Here is an 18,618-nt window from a genome sequence, read left to right as displayed (position 1 = left end):
ATGCAATTGTGTTGTGCGTGATTGAGCGCGGTTCTCATGAGCGCGCGGGACTGGGACGGTTGTTGAAGCCACAGGTGACAGACAAGCAGGAAAGAGGGAGGGAAATAAAACCAACCCAGTCAAACAGACAATTTAAAACATATATATATTTATCATGATAAGAAAATAAATAAATTTACAATTTTATTGCAAAAAATTTAATTTGATTTGATTGAAATAAATAAATAATTGTTTCTTAATCTATATATTTTTGATTGAACGAAGTCTGTGCGACTGCATGAAATCCACTGGAAATCAGGGTGTGCATTCAGTAAATACCCAAACACAGTAAACCCATGGTGTAAGACAAGCCACGAGGGAAGATGTGGGCAACAAAGCCCATCTTTTAAAGTCGCGAGTGCTTTTCTGCAGGATCAGAGTGAAGCTGCGTGTGCTGTGAAATAGGTCAAATGTAATAGAGCCAATGCAGGCAGAACAGAAAAAGCACATTTATTGTGAAAGTTAAAAAGTAGGGAATGTATGTAAATATATGCATATATAAATATTGATACATATATTTATATAAACAAAGTCAGTCATGTCTTGTCTTGTCTTGATTTGATTTGTATTTGAAAATAAGGGGGAAGGAGCTCATCATGTCACACAGCCCATCCGCAAGCTCTCGCTAAAATCGCTATGTTTCTAACTTATATAATTTGCCTTCTTTCACATGTGGAATAGCAAAATCCCACAGCAGATTCTTCTCCTGTCAGGCAGTCCCCGAATGCGTGTTGAATCAAATCAGTGTGGCTTCAAGTTGCATGTAATGCATTTTTCCTCCCATGACATGAAATGCACAGTAAGATCGCGCAGAACGTTTCCACGCACTCTCTCACTTACACAAACACTCCAACAAACTAAAAATTCTGCACCCTCCAAAGGCAGTTATTGAAATTTGAAATTTGAAATCCGGGACAGGCAGCACATTCCTTTTAAACAGATAGATAATGATCCGATACTGATAGCACACCATTTTGTAGAGACAGAGAATGACCCCGGGCAGACCAGCACATCACCTGAAAATGGATACAGAAACACAATGAACAAAAACAAAGCATTCTGTAAAACTCAGCAGGCCGTGAACATTCTGTGGATGAATTTCCCGGGCTCACGTTCAGTCAGATGATCATTCCGATCTTTTAAGAAAAATGTAAAGTTTACAGATTTTTCCACGAAAATAGCGCCTGGAAAAAAATAGGCAGCGAGGAAGGACAAAAGCGAATGCTTCTGATACAGTGGAGCGTAGGAGTGATTGAATAATAAATGGCACAATGCGAAAAGGCAAAGTGGGTGGTAAGCGGGCAATAAAGTAACAAAGGATGGACCAGAGGAGGTGTTAGTGTGAACAGCAGAACCATTAGCAGACAATGGGAGCGGTGCTTATGATCCGATACGTTGAACCGAATGTTGAGGCCAGAACACCATAACATGCCTGGAATGTAGGGTTTGAACGCCTTTTAATCAGACCAGGCAGCTTGGCCACCCCGGATTGATTTCCTGCATGATTTAAATTCGGCAGCCAAGGGACTAAATCCAAAGCCAGCTTCTCACATCTTTTCAGCGCGAGAGAAACAGGACGCAATCATATTCAGGGCAGAGTCTGTTTCAAGTTGAATTTGAGATTGACGTTGAATGTATGCTTATCCCTTTGGAGGTGAGCTCATGCGTGCAGAAAGGAAGATACACTGATCAAGTATTTGCCGGAATCAAACCGGGGTTTAGGTTGTCCAATGAGACGCAGAGCCGAGAACATCTGAGAGATATGAATTTTACTCAGTTCGGTGAGTTTCACTTTGCTCCTGTGAATCTCCAGGATTTTTAGACGCTGTGTGAACAACGGAGTGCAATCACACGTTTTAATTTGAAACATATCAGTTTTCTCACATGTCGACCGGCTGAGAAGTCGTTTTTTGACTAAAAGTTGGCAGGGCTCGTCCGCGATTTGAACTCGGGACCTCTCGCATTTACAATTATTATAATCCCAAAGCGAGAATCATACCCCTAGACCAACGAGCCACCGACAGTGAGAAACGTAGCTCTCAGTTGCTGACGTTAGTTTGCTATTCGGCCCATCGTGCCTGTGCTGACTCTCAGAGACCGATCTCATGAGTCCCCCTCTCCATCGTCCTGCTAATGTTTTCCCTTTGATGAAGTGATTATTTTTTGTGACATTACTTCACCAACGAGTTGCATCCTTTTCAGTAAAAGGTGAATTTGGCAATGAGGATAAATGTGATTGAATAAAAAAACTAGGGGAAAATGTTTAACACAATAACAACGAAGCTGGGGGCATACTGGATCAGCAGTCCATTGCCTCAACCTGTCAGTCACCTTGTCTCCGATTTACTGCAAAGTCAGACATCCATCCCCTACTTTTTGCTTTCAAACAGAGATAATGTGCACGAAAGTCTACTTCACCGCTTGTTTTGCCCGTGCAACCAGATCGACAGTGATGAAAATGTACCATTAGCTTCTTAAAGCACACAGCTTTCCTTTACTTCAGGTGAGTGACTGTCCGAGATGGTTGGTTTTGAGGCAGAATCAAAACAAAGAATATAAAATTTCACGCGGCGCGAAAGCTGACCGCTGCAGGACTAGAACCTGCAATCTTCTCATAAGATCACAGTTACAATCGAAGTCAGACACCTTATCCTTTAGGCCACGCGGCCGCTATCGGCGGTACTTAATTTGTTGTTTTTTATATTGAGAGCAAATTTGGGACAAGGGTTGCATCAAGGAGTGGATATCGGAAAACATGAGCATATTTTGAGTAATGAACAGATGCGCTGCGATATGGATGTACACGGACACAGGCAAAGTCAATGTAGCTTGAAACACAAAAGTTTAACAATTCGGTTCTCACAGCTGATAATCACACTCCTTTTTAATTGTACAGGATGATCCGGATAATGAGAAAATACGTTTTAAAGGGGCAATTGATGAACCGGAACTGACAACATCCCGTTGAAACAGACACCGAATGATCCTGGACAGGAAGCACATCCCTCTTACACAGCTGTAGAATTGCCGTTCACGGACAGCAGTTGCCTTTCAGAAGAATAAAGTGGGATTTCCATCATTCCTGAATGCAATTGTGTTGTGCGTGATTGAGCGCGGTTCTCATAAGCACGCGGGACTGGAACGGTTGTTGAAGCCACAGGTGATAGACAAGCAGGAAATAGGGAGGGAAATAAAACCAACCCAGACAAACAGACAATTTAAAACATATATATATATTTATCATAATAAGAAAATAAATAAATTTACAATTTTATTGCAAAAAATTGAATTTGATTTGATTGAAATAAATAAAAAATTGTTTCTTAATCTATATATTTTTGATTGAACGAAGTCTGTGCGACTGCATGAAATCCACTGCAAATCAGGGTGTGCAGTCAGTAAATACCCAAACACAGTAAGCCCATGGTGTAAGACAAGCCACGAGGGAAGATGTGGGCAACAAAGCCCATCTTTTAAAGTCGTGAGTGCTTTTCTGCAGAATCAGAGTGAAGCTGCGTGTGCTGTGAAATAGGTCAAATGTAATAGAGCCAATGCAGGCAGAACAGAAAAAGCACATTTATTGTGAAAGTTAAAAAGTAGGGAATGTATGTAAATATATGCATATATAAATATTGATACATATATTTATATAAACAAAGCCAGTCAGTCAGTCATGTCTTGTCTTGTCTTGATTTGATTTGTATTTGAAAATAAGGGGGAAGGAGCTCATCATGTCACACAGCCCATCCGCAAGCTCTCGCTAAAATCGCTATGTTTCTAACTTATATAATTTGCCTTCTTTCACATGTGGAATAGCAAAATCCCACGGCAGATTCTTCTCCTGTCAGGCAGTCCCCGAATGCGTGTTGAATCAAATCAGTGTGGCTTCAAGTTGCATGTAATGCATTTTTCCTCCCATGACAAAAAATGCACAGTAAGATCGCGCAGAACGTTTCCACGCACTCTCTCACTTACACAAACACTCCAACAAACTAAAAATTCTGCACCCTCCAAAGGCAGTTTTTGAAATTTGAAATTTGAAATCCGGGACCGACAGCACATTCCTTTTAAACAGATAGATAATGATCCGATACTGATAGCACACCATTTTGGAGAGACAGAGAATGACCCCGGGCAGACCAGCACATCACCTTAAAAGGGATACAGAAACACAATGAACAAAAACAAAGCATTCTGTAAAACTCAGCAGGCCGTGAACATTCTGTGGATGAATTTCCCGGGCTCACGTTCAGTCAGATGATCATTCCGATCTTTTAAGAAAAATGTAAAGTTTACAGATTTTTCCACGAAAATAGCGCCTGGAAAAAAATAGGCAGCGAGGAAGGACAAAAGGGAATGTTTGTGATACAGTGGAGCGTAGGAGTGATTGAATAATAAATGGCACAATGCGAAAAGGCAAAGTGGGTGGTAAGCGGGCAATAAAGTAACAAAGGATGGACCAGAGGAGGTGTTAGTGTGAACAGCAGAACCATTAGCAGACAATGGGAGCGGTGCTTATGATCCGATACGGTGAACTGAATGTTGAGGCCAGAACACTATAACATGCCTGGAATGTAGGGTTTGAACGCCTTTTAATCAGACCAGGCAGCTTGGCCACCCCGGATTGATTTCCTGCATGATTTAAATTCGGCAGCCAAGGGACCAAATCCAAAGCCAGCTTCTCACATCTTTTCAGCGCGAGAGAAACAGGACGCAATCATATTCAGGGCAGAGTCTGTTTCAAGTTGAATTTGAGATTGACGTTGAATGTATGCTTATCCCTTTGGAGGTGAGCTCATGCGTGCAGAAAGGAAGATACACTGATCAAGTATTTGCCGGAATCAAACCGGGGTTGACGTTGTCCAATGAGACGCAGAGCCGAGTACATCTGAGAGAAATGAACTTTACTCAGTTCGGTGAGTTTCACTTTGCTCCTGTGAATCTCCAGGATTTTTAGACGCTGTGTGAACAACGGAGTGCAATCACACGTTTTAATTTGAAACATGTCAGTTTTCTCACATGTCGACCGGCTGAGAAGTCGTTTTTTGACTAAAAGTTGGCAGGGCTCGTCCGGGATTTGAACCCGGGACCTCGCGCATTTCAATTATCATGATCCCAAAGCGAGAATCATACCCCTAGACCAACGAGCCGCCGACAGTGAAGGACGTAGCTCTCAGTTTCTGACGTTAGTTTGCTATTCGGCCCATCGTGCCTGTGCTGACTCTCAGAGACCGATCTCATGAGTCCCCCTTTCCATCGTCCTGCTCGTGTTTTCCCTTTGATGAAGTGATTATTTTTTGTGACATTACTTCACCAACGAGCTGCATCCTTTTCAGTAAAAGGTGAATTTGGCAATGAGGATAAATGTGATTGAATAAAAAAACTAGGGGAAAATATTTAACACAATAACGACGAAGCTGGGGGCATACGGGATCAGCAGTCCATTGCCTCAACCTGTCAGTCACCTTGTCTCCTATTTACTGCAAAGTCAGACATCCATCCCCTACTTTTTGCTTTCAAACAGAGATAATGTGCACGAAAGTCTACTTCACCGCTTGTTTTGCCCGTGCAACCAGATCGACAGTGATGAAAATTTACCATTAGCTTCTTAAAGCACACAGCCTTCCTTTACTTCAGGTGAGTGACTGTCCGAGATGGTTGGTTTTGAGGCAGAATCAAAACAAAGAATATAAAATTTCACGCGGCGCGATAGCTGACCGCTGCAGGACTAGAACCTGCAATCTTCTCATAAGATCACAGTTACAATCGAAGTCAGACACCTTATCCTTTAGGCCACGCGGCCGCTATCGGCGGTACTTAATTTGTTGTTTTTTATATTGAGAGCAAATTTGGGACAAGGGTTGCATCAAGGAGTGGATATCGGAAAACATGAGCATATTTTGAGTAATGAACAGATGCGCTGCGATATGGATGTAGACGGACACAGGCAAAGTCAATGTAGCTTGAAACACAAACGTTTAACAATTCGGTTCTCACAGCTGATAATCACACTCTTTTTAATTGTACAGGATGATCCGGATAATGAGAAAATACGTTTTAAAGGGGTAATTGATGAACCGGAACTGACAACCATCCCGTTGAAACAGACACCGAATGATCCTGGACAGGAAGCACATCCGTCTTACACAGCTGTAGAATTGCCGTTCACGGACAGCAGTTGCCTTTCAGAAGAATAAAGTGGGATTTCCATCATTCCTGAATGCAATTGTGTTGTGCGTGATTGAGCGCGGTTCTCATGAGCACGCGGGACTGGGACGGTTGTTGAAGCCACAGGTGATAGACAAGCAGGAAAGAGGGAGGGAAATAAAACCAACCCAGACAAACAGACAATTTAAAACATATATATATTTATCACAATAAGAAAATAAATAAATTTACAATTTTATTGCAAAAAATTGAATTTGATTTGATTGAAATAAATACAAAATTGTTTCTTAATCTATATATTTTTGATTGAACGAACTCTGTGCGACTGCATGAAATCCACTGCAAATCAGGGTGTGCAGTCAGTAAATACCCAAACACAGTAAGCCCATGGTGTAAGACAAGTCACAAGGGAAGATGTGGGCAACAAAGGCCATCTTTTAAAGTCGTGAGTGCTTTTCTGCAGAATCAGAGTGAAGCTGCGTGTGCTGTGAAATAGGTCAAATGTAATAGAGCCAATGCAGGCAGAACAGAAAAAGCACATTTATTGTGAAAGTTAAAAAGTAGGGAATGTATGTAAATATATGCATATATAAATATTGATACATATATTTATATAAACAAAGCCAGTCAGTCAGTCATGTCTTGTCTTGTCTTGATTTGATTTGTATTTGAAAATAAGGGGGAAGGAGCTCATCATGTCACACAGCCCATCCGCAAGCTCTCGCTAAAATCGCTATGTTTCTAACTTATATAATTTGCCTTCTTTCACATGTGGAATAGCAAAATCCCACGGCAGATTCTTCTCCTGTCAGGCAGTCCCCGAATGCGTGTTGAATCAAATCAGTGTGGCTTCAAGTTGCATGTAATGCATTTTTCCTCCCATGACAAAAAATGCACAGTAAGATCGCGCAGAACGTTTCCACGCACTCTCTCACTTACACAAACACTCCAACAAACTAAAAATTCTGCACCCTCCAAAGGCAGTTTTTGAAATTTGAAATTTGAAATCCGGGACCGACAGCACATTCCTTTTAAACAGATAGATAATGATCCGATACTGATAGCACACCATTTTGGAGAGACAGAGAATGACCCCGGGCAGACCAGCACATCACCTTAAAAGGGATACAGAAACACAATGAACAAAAACAAAGCATTCTGTAAAACTCAGCAGGCCGTGAACATTCTGTGGATGAATTTCCCGGGCTCACGTTCAGTCAGATGATCATTCCGATCTTTTAAGAAAAATGTAAAGTTTACAGATTTTTCCACGAAAATAGCGCCTGGAAAAAAATAGGCAGCGAGGAAGGACAAAAGGGAATGTTTGTGATACAGTGGAGCGTAGGAGTGATTGAATAATAAATGGCACAATGCGAAAAGGCAAAGTGGGTGGTAAGCGGGCAATAAAGTAACAAAGGATGGACCAGAGGAGGTGTTAGTGTGAACAGCAGAACCATTAGCAGACAATGGGAGCGGTGCTTATGATCCGATACGGTGAACTGAATGTTGAGGCCAGAACACTATAACATGCCTGGAATGTAGGGTTTGAACGCCTTTTAATCAGACCAGGCAGCTTGGCCACCCCGGATTGATTTCCTGCATGATTTAAATTCGGCAGCCAAGGGACCAAATCCAAAGCCAGCTTCTCACATCTTTTCAGCGCGAGAGAAACAGGACGCAATCATATTCAGGGCAGAGTCTGTTTCAAGTTGAATTTGAGATTGACGTTGAATGTATGCTTATCCCTTTGGAGGTGAGCTCATGCGTGCAGAAAGGAAGATACACTGATCAAGTATTTGCCGGAATCAAACCGGGGTTGACGTTGTCCAATGAGACGCAGAGCCGAGTACATCTGAGAGAAATGAACTTTACTCAGTTCGGTGAGTTTCACTTTGCTCCTGTGAATCTCCAGGATTTTTAGACGCTGTGTGAACAACGGAGTGCAATCACACGTTTTAATTTGAAACATGTCAGTTTTCTCACATGTCGACCGGCTGAGAAGTCGTTTTTTGACTAAAAGTTGGCAGGGCTCGTCCGGGATTTGAACCCGGGACCTCGCGCATTTCAATTATCATGATCCCAAAGCGAGAATCATACCCCTAGACCAACGAGCCGCCGACAGTGAAGGACGTAGCTCTCAGTTTCTGACGTTAGTTTGCTATTCGGCCCATCGTGCCTGTGCTGACTCTCAGAGACCGATCTCATGAGTCCCCCTTTCCATCGTCCTGCTCGTGTTTTCCCTTTGATGAAGTGATTATTTTTTGTGACATTACTTCACCAACGAGCTGCATCCTTTTCAGTAAAAGGTGAATTTGGCAATGAGGATAAATGTGATTGAATAAAAAAACTAGGGGAAAATATTTAACACAATAACGACGAAGCTGGGGGCATACGGGATCAGCAGTCCATTGCCTCAACCTGTCAGTCACCTTGTCTCCTATTTACTGCAAAGTCAGACATCCATCCCCTACTTTTTGCTTTCAAACAGAGATAATGTGCACGAAAGTCTACTTCACCGCTTGTTTTGCCCGTGCAACCAGATCGACAGTGATGAAAATGTACCATTAGCTTCTTAAAGCACACAGCCTTCCTTTACTTCAGGTGAGTGACTGTCCGAGATGGTTGGTTTTGAGGCAGAATCAAAACAAAGAATATAAAATTTCACGCGGCGCGATAGCTGACCGCTGCAGGACTAGAACCTGCAATCTTCTCATAAGATCACAGTTACAATCGAAGTCAGACACCTTATCCTTTAGGCCACGCGGCCGCTATCGGCGGTACTTAATTTGTTGTTTTTTATATTGAGAGCAAATTTGGGACAAGGGTTGCATCAAGGAGTGGATATCGGAAAACATGAGCATATTTTGAGTAATGAACAGATGCGCTGCGATATGGATGTAGACGGACACAGGCAAAGTCAATGTAGCTTGAAACACAAACGTTTAACAATTCGGTTCTCACAGCTGATAATCACACTCTTTTTAATTGTACAGGATGATCCGGATAATGAGAAAATACGTTTTAAAGGGGTAATTGATGAACCGGAACTGACAACCATCCCGTTGAAACAGACACCGAATGATCCTGGACAGGAAGCACATCCGTCTTACACAGCTGTAGAATTGCCGTTCACGGACAGCAGTTGCCTTTCAGAAGAATAAAGTGGGATTTCCATCATTCCTGAATGCAATTGTGTTGTGCGTGATTGAGCGCGGTTCTCATGAGCACGCGGGACTGGGACGGTTGTTGAAGCCACAGGTGATAGACAAGCAGGAAAGAGGGAGGGAAATAAAACCAACCCAGACAAACAGACAATTTAAAACATATATATATTTATCACAATAAGAAAATAAATAAATTTACAATTTTATTGCAAAAAATTGAATTTGATTTGATTGAAATAAATACAAAATTGTTTCTTAATCTATATATTTTTGATTGAACGAACTCTGTGCGACTGCATGAAATCCACTGCAAATCAGGGTGTGCAGTCAGTAAATACCCAAACACAGTAAGCCCATGGTGTAAGACAAGTCACAAGGGAAGATGTGGGCAACAAAGGCCATCTTTTAAAGTCGCGATTGCTTTTCTGCAGGATCAGACAGAAGCTGCGTGTGCTGTGAAAGAGGTCAAATGTAATAGAGCCAATGCAGGCAGAACAGAAAAGCACATTTATTGTCAAAGTTAAAAAGTAGGGAATGTATGTAAATATATGCATATATAAATATTGATACATATATTTATATAAACAAAGTCGGTCAGTCAGTCATGTCTTGTCTTGTCTTGATTTGATTTGTATTTGAAAATAAGGGGGAAGGAGCTCATCATGTCACACAGCCCATCCGCAAGCTCTCGCTAAAATCGCTATGTTTCTAACTTATATAATTTGCCTTCTTTCACATGTGGAATAGCAAAATCCCACAGCAGATTCTTCTCCTGTCAGGCAGTCCCCGAATGCGTGTTGAATCAAATCAGTGTGGCTTCAAGTTGCATGTAATGCATTTTTCCTCCCATGACATGAAATGCACAGTAAGATCGCGCAGAACGTTTCCACGCACTCTCTCACTTACACAAACACTCCAACAAACTAAAAATTCTGCACCCTCCAAAGGCAGTTTTTGAAATTTGAAATTTGAAATCCGGGACCGACAGCACATTCCTTTTAAACAGATAGATAATGATCCGATACTGATAGCACACCATTTTGGAGAGACAGAGAATGACCCCGGGCAGACCAGCACATCACCTTAAAAGGGATACAGAAACACAATGAACAAAAACAAAGCATTCTGTAAAACTCAGCAGGCCGTGAACATTCTGTGGATGAATTTCCAGGGCTCACGTTCAGTCAGATGATCATTCCGATCTTTTAAGAAAAATGTAAAGTTTACAGATTTTTCCACGAAAATAGCGCCTGGAAAAAAATAGGCAGCGAGGAAGGACAAAAGGGAATATTTGTGATACAGTGGAGCGTAGGAGTGATTGAATAATAGATGGCACAATGCGAAAAGGCAAAGTGGGTGGTAAGCGGGCAATAAAGTAACAAAGGATGGACCAGAGGAGGTGTTAGTGTGAACAGCAGAACCATTAGCAGACAATGGGAGCGGTGCTTATGATCCGATACGTTGAACCGAATGTTGAGGCCAGAACACTATAACATGCCTGGAATGTAGGGTTTGAACGCCTTTTAATCAGACCAGGCAGCTTGGCCACCCCGGATTGATTTCCTGCATGATTTAAATTCGGCAGCCAAGGGACCAAATCCAAAGCCAGCTTCTCACATCTTTTCAGCGCGAGAGAAACAGGACGCAATCATATTCAGGGCAGAGTCTGTTTCAAGTTGAATTTGAGATTGACGTTGAATGTATGCTTATCCCTTTGGAGGTGAGCTCATGCGTGCAGAAAGGAAGATAGACTGATCAAGTATTTGCCGGAATCAAACCGGGGTTGACGTTGTCCAATGAGACGCAGAGCCGAGTAGATCTGAGAGACATGAACTTTACTCAGTTCGGTGAGTTTCACTTTGCTCCTGTGAATCTCCAGGATTTTTAGACGCTGTGTGAACAACGGAGTGCAATCACACGTTTTAATTTGAAACATGTCAGTTTTCTCACATGTCGACCGGCTGAGAAGTCGTTTTTTGACCAAAAGTTGGCAGGGCTCGTCCGCGATTTGAACCCGGGACCTCTCGCATTTCAATTATTATGATCCCAAAGCGAGAATCATACCCCTAGACCAACGAGTCGCCGACAGTGAAGGACGTAGCTCTCAGTTTCTGACGTTAGTTTGCTATTCGGCCCATCGTGCCTGTGCTGACTCTCAGAGACCGATCTCATGAGTCCCCCTTTCCATCGTCCTGCTCGTGTTTTCCCTTTGATGAAGTGATTATTTTTTGTGACATTACTTCACCAACGAGCTGCATCCTTTTCAGTAAAAGGTGAATTTGGCAATGAGGATAAATGTGATTGAATAAAAAAACTTGGGGAAAATGTTTAACACAATAACGACGAAGCTGGGGGCATACGGGATCAGCAGTCCATTGCCTCAACCTGTCAGTCACCTTGTCTCCTATTTACTGCAAAGTCAGACATCCATCCCCTACTTTTTGCTTTCAAACAGAGATAATGTGCACGAAAGTCTACTTCACCGCTTGTTTTGCCCGTGCAACCAGATCGACAGTGATGAAAATGTACCATTAGCTTCTTAAAGCACACAGCCTTCCTTTACTTCAGGTGAGTGACTGTCCGAGATGGTTGGTTTTGAGGCAGAATCAAAACAAAGAATATAAAATTTCACGCGGCGCGATAGCTGACCGCTGCAGGACTAGAACCTGCAATCTTCTCATAAGATCACAGTTACAATCGAAGTCAGACACCTTATCCTTTAGGCCACGCGGCCGCTATCGGCGGTACTTAATTTGTTGTTTTTTATATTGAGAGCAAATTTGGGACAAGGGTTGCATCAAGGAGTGGATATCGGAAAATATGAGCATATTTTGAGTAATGAACAGATGCGCTGCGATATGGATGTACACGGACACAGGCAAAGTCAATGTAGCTTGAAACACAAACGTTTAACAATTCGGTTCTCACAGCTGATAATCACACCCTTTTTTAATTGTACAGGATGATCCGGATAATGAGAAAATACGTTTTAAAGGGGCAATTGATGAACCGGAACTGACAACCATCCCGTTGAAACAGACACCGAATGATCCTGGACAGGAAGCACATCCGTCTTACACAGCTGTAGAATTGCCGTTCACGGACAGCAGTTGCCTTTCAGAAGAATAAAGTGGGATTTCCATCATTCCTGAATGCAATTGTGTTGTGCGTGATTGAGCGCGGTTCTCATGAGCACGCGGGACTGGGACGGTTGTTGAAGCCACAGGTGATAGACAAGCAGGAAAGAGGGAGGGAAATAAAACCAACCCAGACAAACAGACAATTTAAAACATATATATATTTATCACAATAAGAAAATAAATAAATTTACAATTTTATTGCAAAAAATTGAATTTGATTTGATTGAAATAAATACAAAATTGTTTCTTAATCTATATATTGTTGATTGAACGAAGTCTGTGCGACTGCATGAAATCCACTGCAAATCAGGGTGTGCAGTCAGTAAATACCCAAACACAGTAAGCCCATGGTGTAAGACAAGCCACAAGGGAAGATGTGGGCAACAAAGGCCATCTTTTAAAGTCGCGATTGCTTTTCTGCAGGATCAGACAGAAGCTGCGTGTGCTGTGAAAGAGGTCAAATGTAATAGAGCCAATGCAGGCAGAACAGAAAAGCACATTTATTGTCAAAGTTAAAAAGTAGGGAATGTATGTAAATATATGCATATATAAATATTGATACATATATTTATATAAACAAAGTCAGTCAGTCAGTCATGTCTTGTCTTGTCTTGATTTGATTTGTATTTGAAAATAAGGGGGAAGGAGCTCATCATGTCACACAGCCCATCCGCAAGCTCTCGCTAAAATCGCTATGTTTCTAACTTATATAATTTGCCTTCTTTCACATGTGGAATAGCAAAATCCCACGGCAGATTCTTCTCCTGTCAGGCAGTCCCCGAATGCGTGTTGAATCAAATCAGTGTGGCTTCAAGTTGCATGTAATGCATTTTTCCTCCCATGACATGAAATGCACAGTAAGATCGCGCAGAACGTTTCCACGCACTCTCTCACTTACACAAACACTCCAACAAACTAAAAATTCTGCACCCTCCAAAGGCAGTTTTTGAAATTTGAAATTTGAAATCCGGGACCGACAGCACATTCCTTTTAAACAGATAGATAATGATCCGATACTGATAGCACACCATTTTGGAGAGACAGAGAATGACCTCGGGCAGACCAGCACATCACCTTAAAAGGGATACAGAAACACAATGAACAAAAACAAAGCATTCTGTAAAACTCAGCAGGCCGTGAACATTCTGTGGATGAATTTCCCGGGCTCACGTTCAGTCAGATGATCATTCCGATCTTTTAAGAAAAATGTAAAGTTTACAGATTTTTCCACGAAAATAGCGCCTGGAAAAAAATAGGCAGCGAGGAAGGACAAAAGGGAATGCTTGTGATACAGTGGAGCGTAGGAGTGATTGAATAATAAATGGAACAATGCGAAAAGGCAAAGTGGGTGGTAAGCGGGCAATAAAGTAACAAAGGATGGACCAGAGGAGGTGTTAGTGTGAACAGCAGAACCATTAGCAGACAATGGGAGCGGTGCTTATGATCCGATACGTTGAACCGAATGTTGAGGCGAGAACACTATAACATGCCTGGAATGTAGGGTTTGAACGCCTTTTAATCAGACCAGGCAGCTTGGCCACCCCGGATTGATTTCCTGCATGATTTAAATTCGGTAGCCAAGGGACTAAATCCAAAGCCAGCTTCTCACATCTTTTCAGCGCGAGAGAAACAGGACGCAATCATATTCAGGGCAGAGTCTGTTTCAAGTTGAATTTGAGATTGACGTTGAATGTATGCTTATCCCTTTGGAGGTGAGCTCATGCGGGCAGAAAGGAAGATACACTGATCAAGTATTTGCCGGAATCAAACCGGGGTTGACGTTGTCCAATGAGACGCAGAGCCGAGTACATCTGAGAGACATGAACTTGACTCAGTTCGGTGAGTTTCACTTTGCTCCTGTGAATCTCCAGGATTTTTAGACGCTGTGTGAACAACGGAGTGCAATCACACGTTTTAATTTGAAACATGTCAGTTTTCTCACATGTCGACCGGCTGAGAAGTCGTTTTTTGACTAAAAGTTGGCAGGGCTCGTCCGGGATTTGAACCCGGGACCTCTCGCATTTCAATTATTATGATCCCAAAGCGAGAATCATACCCCTAGACCAACGAGCCGCCGACAGTGAAGGACGTAGCTCTCAGTTTCTGACGTTAGTTTGCTATTCGGCCCATCGTGCCTGTGCTGACTCTCAGAGACCGATCTCATGAGTCCCCCTATCCATCGTCCTGCTCGTGTTTTCCCTTTGATGAAGTGATTATTTTTTGTGACATTACTTCACCAACGAGTTGCATCCTTTTCAGTAAAAGGTGAATTTGGCAATGAGGATAAATGTGATTGAATAAAAAAACGAGGGGAAAGTGTTTAACACAATAACGACGAAGCTGGGGGCATACTGGATCAGCAGTCCATTGCCTCAACCTGTCAGTCACCTTGTCTCCTATCTACTGCAAAGTCAGACATCCATCCCCTATTTTTGCATTCAAACAGAAATAATGTGCACGAAAGTCTACTTCACCGCTTGTTTTGCCCGTGCAACCAGATCGACAGTGATGAAAATATGCCATTAGCTTCTTAAAGCACACAGCCTTCCTTTACTTCAGGTGAGTGACTGTCCGAGATGGTTGGTTTTGAGGCAGAATCAAAACAAAGAATATAAAATTTCACGCGGCGCGATAGCTGACCGTTGCAGGACTAGAACCTGCAATCTTCTCATAAGATCACAGTTACAATCGAAGTCAGACACCTTATCCTTTAGGCCACGCGGCCGCTATCGTCGGTGCATAATTTGTTGTTTTTTATATTGAGAGCAAATTTGGGACAAGGGTTGCATCAAGGAGTGGATATCGGAAAAAATGAGCATATTTTGAGTAATGAACAGATGCGCTGCGATATGGATGTACACGGACACAGGCAAAGTCAATGTAGCTTGAAACACAACAGTTTAACAATTCGGTTCTCACAGCTGATAATCACACTCCTTTTTAAATGTACAGGATGATCCGGATAATGAGAAAATACGTTTTAAAGGGGCAATTGATGAACCGGAACTGACAACCATCCCGTTGAAACAGACACCGAATGATCCTGGACAGGAAGCACATCCATCTTACACAGCTGTAGAATTGCCCTTCACGGACAGCAGTTGCCTTTCAGAAGAATAAAGTGGGATTTCTATCATTCCTGAATGCAATTGTGTTGTGCGTGATTGAGCGCGGTTCTCATGAGCGCGCGGGACTGGGACGGTTGTTGAAGCCACAGGTGACAGACAAGCAGGAAAGAGGGAGGGAAATAAAACCAACCCAGTCAAACAGACAATTTAAAACATATATATATTTATCATGATAAGAAAATAAATAAATTTACAATTTTATTGCAAAAAATTTAATTTGATTTGATTGAAATAAATAAATAATTGTTTCTTAATCTATATATTTTTGATTGAACGAAGTCTGTGCGACTGCATGAAATCCACTGGAAATCAGGGTGTGCATTCAGTAAATACCCAAACACAGTAAACCCATGGTGTAAGACAAGCCACGAGGGAAGATGTGGGCAACAAAGCCCATCTTTTAAAGTCGCGAGTGCTTTTCTGCAGGATCAGAGTGAAGCTGCGTGTGCTGTGAAATAGGTCAAATGTAATAGAGCCAATGCAGGCAGAACAGAAAAAGCACATTTATTGTGAAAGTTAAAAAGTAGGGAATGTATGTAAATATATGCATATATAAATATTGATACATATATTTATATAAACAAAGTCAGTCATGTCTTGTCTTGTCTTGATTTGATTTGTATTTGAAAATAAGGGGGAAGGAGCTCATCATGTCACACAGCCCATCCGCAAGCTCTCGCTAAAATCGCTATGTTTCTAACTTATATAATTTGCCTTCTTTCACATGTGGAATAGCAAAATCCCACAGCAGATTCTTCTCCTGTCAGGCAGTCCCCGAATGCGTGTTGAATCAAATCAGTGTGGCTTCAAGTTGCATGTAATGCATTTTTCCTCCCATGACATGAAATGCACAGTAAGATCGCGCAGAACGTTTCCACGCACTCTCTCACTTACACAAACACTCCAACAAACTAAAAATTCTGCACTCTCCAAAGGCAGTTTTTGAAATTTGAAATTTGAAATCCGGGACAGACAGCACATTCCTTTTAAACAGATAGATAATGATCCGATACTGATAGCACACCATTTTGTAGAGACAGAGAATGACCCCGGGCAGACCAGCACATCACCTGAAAATGGATACAGAAACACAATGAACAAAAACAAAGCATTCTGTAAAACTCAGCAGGCCGTGAACATTCTGTGGATGAATTTCCCGGGCTCACGTTCAGTCAGATGATCATTCCGATCTTTTACGAAAAATGTAAAGTTTACAGATTTTTCCACGAAAATAGCGCCTGGAAAAAAATAGGCAGCGAGGAAGGACAAAAGCGAATGCTTCTGATACAGTGGAGCGTAGGAGTGATTGAATAATAAATGGCACAATGCGAAAAGGCAAAGTGGGTGGTAAGCGGGCAATAAAGTAACAAAGGATGGACCAGAGGAGGTGTTAGTGTGAACAGCAGAACCATTAGCAGACAATGGGAGCGGTGCTTATGATCCGATACGTTGAACCGAATGTTGAGGCCAGAACACCATAACATGCCTGGAATGTAGGGTTTGAACGCCTTTTAATCAGACCAGGCAGCTTGGCCACCCCGGATTGATTTCCTGCATGATTTAAATTCGGCAGCCAAGGGACTAAATCCAAAGCCAGCTTCTCACATCTTTTCAGCGCGAGAGAAACAGGACGCAATCATATTCAGGGCAGAGTCTGTTTCAAGTTGAATTTGAGATTGACGTTGAATGTATGCTTATCCCTTTGGAGGTGAGCTCATGCGTGCAGAAAGGAAGATACACTGATCAAGTATTTGCCGGAATCAAACCGGGGTTTAGGTTGTCCAATGAGACGCAGAGCCGAGAACATCTGAGAGATATGAATTTTACTCAGTTCGGTGAGTTTCACTTTGCTCCTGTGAATCTCCAGGATTTTTAGACGCTGTGTGAACAACGGAGTGCAATCACACGTTTTAATTTGAAACATATCAGTTTTCTCACATGTCGACCGGCTGAGAAGTCGTTTTTTGACTAAAAGTTGGCAGGGCTCGTCCGCGATTTGAACTCGGGACCTCTCGCATTTACAATTATTATAATCCCAAAGCGAGAATCATACCCCTAGACCAACGAGCCACCGACAGTGAGAAACGTAGCTCTCAGTTGCTGACGTTAGTTTGCTATTCGGCCCATCGTGCCTGTGCTGACTCTCAGAGACCGATCTCATGAGTCCCCCTCTCCATCGTCCTGCTAATGTTTTCCCTTTGATGAAGTGATTATTTTTTGTGACATTACTTCACCAACGAGTTGCATCCTTTTCAGTAAAAGGTGAATTTGGCAATGAGGATAAATGTGATTGAATAAAAAAACTAGGGGAAAATGTTTAACACAATAACAACGAAGCTGGGGGCATACTGGATCAGCAGTCCATTGCCTCAACCTGTCAGTCACCTTGTCTCCGATTTACTGCAAAGTCAGACATCCATCCCCTACTTTTTGCTTTCAAACAGAGATAATGTGCACGAAAGTCTACTTCACCGCTTGTTTTGCCCGTGCAACCAGATCGACAGTGATGAAAATGTACCATTAGCTTCTTAAAGCACACAGCTTTCCTTTACTTCAGGTGAGTGACTGTCCGAGATGGTTGGTTTTGAGGCAGAATCAAAACAAAGAATATAAAATTTCACGCGGCGCGATAGCTGACCGCTGCAGGACTAGAACCTGCAATCTTCTCATAAGATCACAGTTACAATCGAAGTCAGACACCTTATCCTTTAGGCCACGCGGCCGCTATCGGCGGTACTTAATTTGTTGTTTTTTATATTGAGAGCAAATTTGGGACAAGGGTTGCATCAAGGAGTGGATATCGGAAAACATGAGCATATTTTGAGTAATGAACAGATGCGCTGCGATATGGATGTACACGGACACAGGCAAAGTCAATGTAGCTTGAAACACAAAAGTTTAACAATTCGGTTCTCACAGCTGATAATCACACTCCTTTTTAATTGTACAGGATGATCCGGATAATGAGAAAATACGTTT

At 42.2% G+C, this 18,618-nt stretch overlaps 3 non-coding genes across 3 annotated transcripts; all 3 read right to left on the bottom strand.

Annotated features, from left to right (window-relative positions):
• Window positions 1-5,101: 5,101 nt before the first annotated feature.
• On the bottom strand, window positions 5,102-5,189 carry trnap-ugg (transfer RNA proline (anticodon UGG)). Its single transcript is given in 2 exon segments — window positions 5,102-5,137; window positions 5,154-5,189. It is a non-coding gene; the product is annotated as a tRNA-Pro (tRNA).
• A 3,044-nt stretch (window positions 5,190-8,233) lies between these two features.
• trnap-ugg (transfer RNA proline (anticodon UGG)) lies at window positions 8,234-8,321 on the bottom strand. Its single transcript is given in 2 exon segments — window positions 8,234-8,269; window positions 8,286-8,321. It is a non-coding gene; the product is annotated as a tRNA-Pro (tRNA).
• A 6,175-nt stretch (window positions 8,322-14,496) lies between these two features.
• On the bottom strand, window positions 14,497-14,584 carry trnap-ugg (transfer RNA proline (anticodon UGG)). The gene is given in 2 exon segments: window positions 14,497-14,532; window positions 14,549-14,584. It is a non-coding gene; the product is annotated as a tRNA-Pro (tRNA).
• Window positions 14,585-18,618: the final 4,034 nt, after the last annotated feature.

This window comes from Pristiophorus japonicus, unplaced genomic scaffold, assembly GCF_044704955.1.
Source record: "Pristiophorus japonicus isolate sPriJap1 unplaced genomic scaffold, sPriJap1.hap1 HAP1_SCAFFOLD_61, whole genome shotgun sequence".
In the NCBI taxonomy this organism is placed as follows: domain Eukaryota; kingdom Metazoa; phylum Chordata; class Chondrichthyes; family Pristiophoridae; genus Pristiophorus; species Pristiophorus japonicus.
The sequence above is the reverse complement of the archived record's forward strand: the minus strand, read 5'-3'. Positions and strand labels throughout refer to the sequence as shown.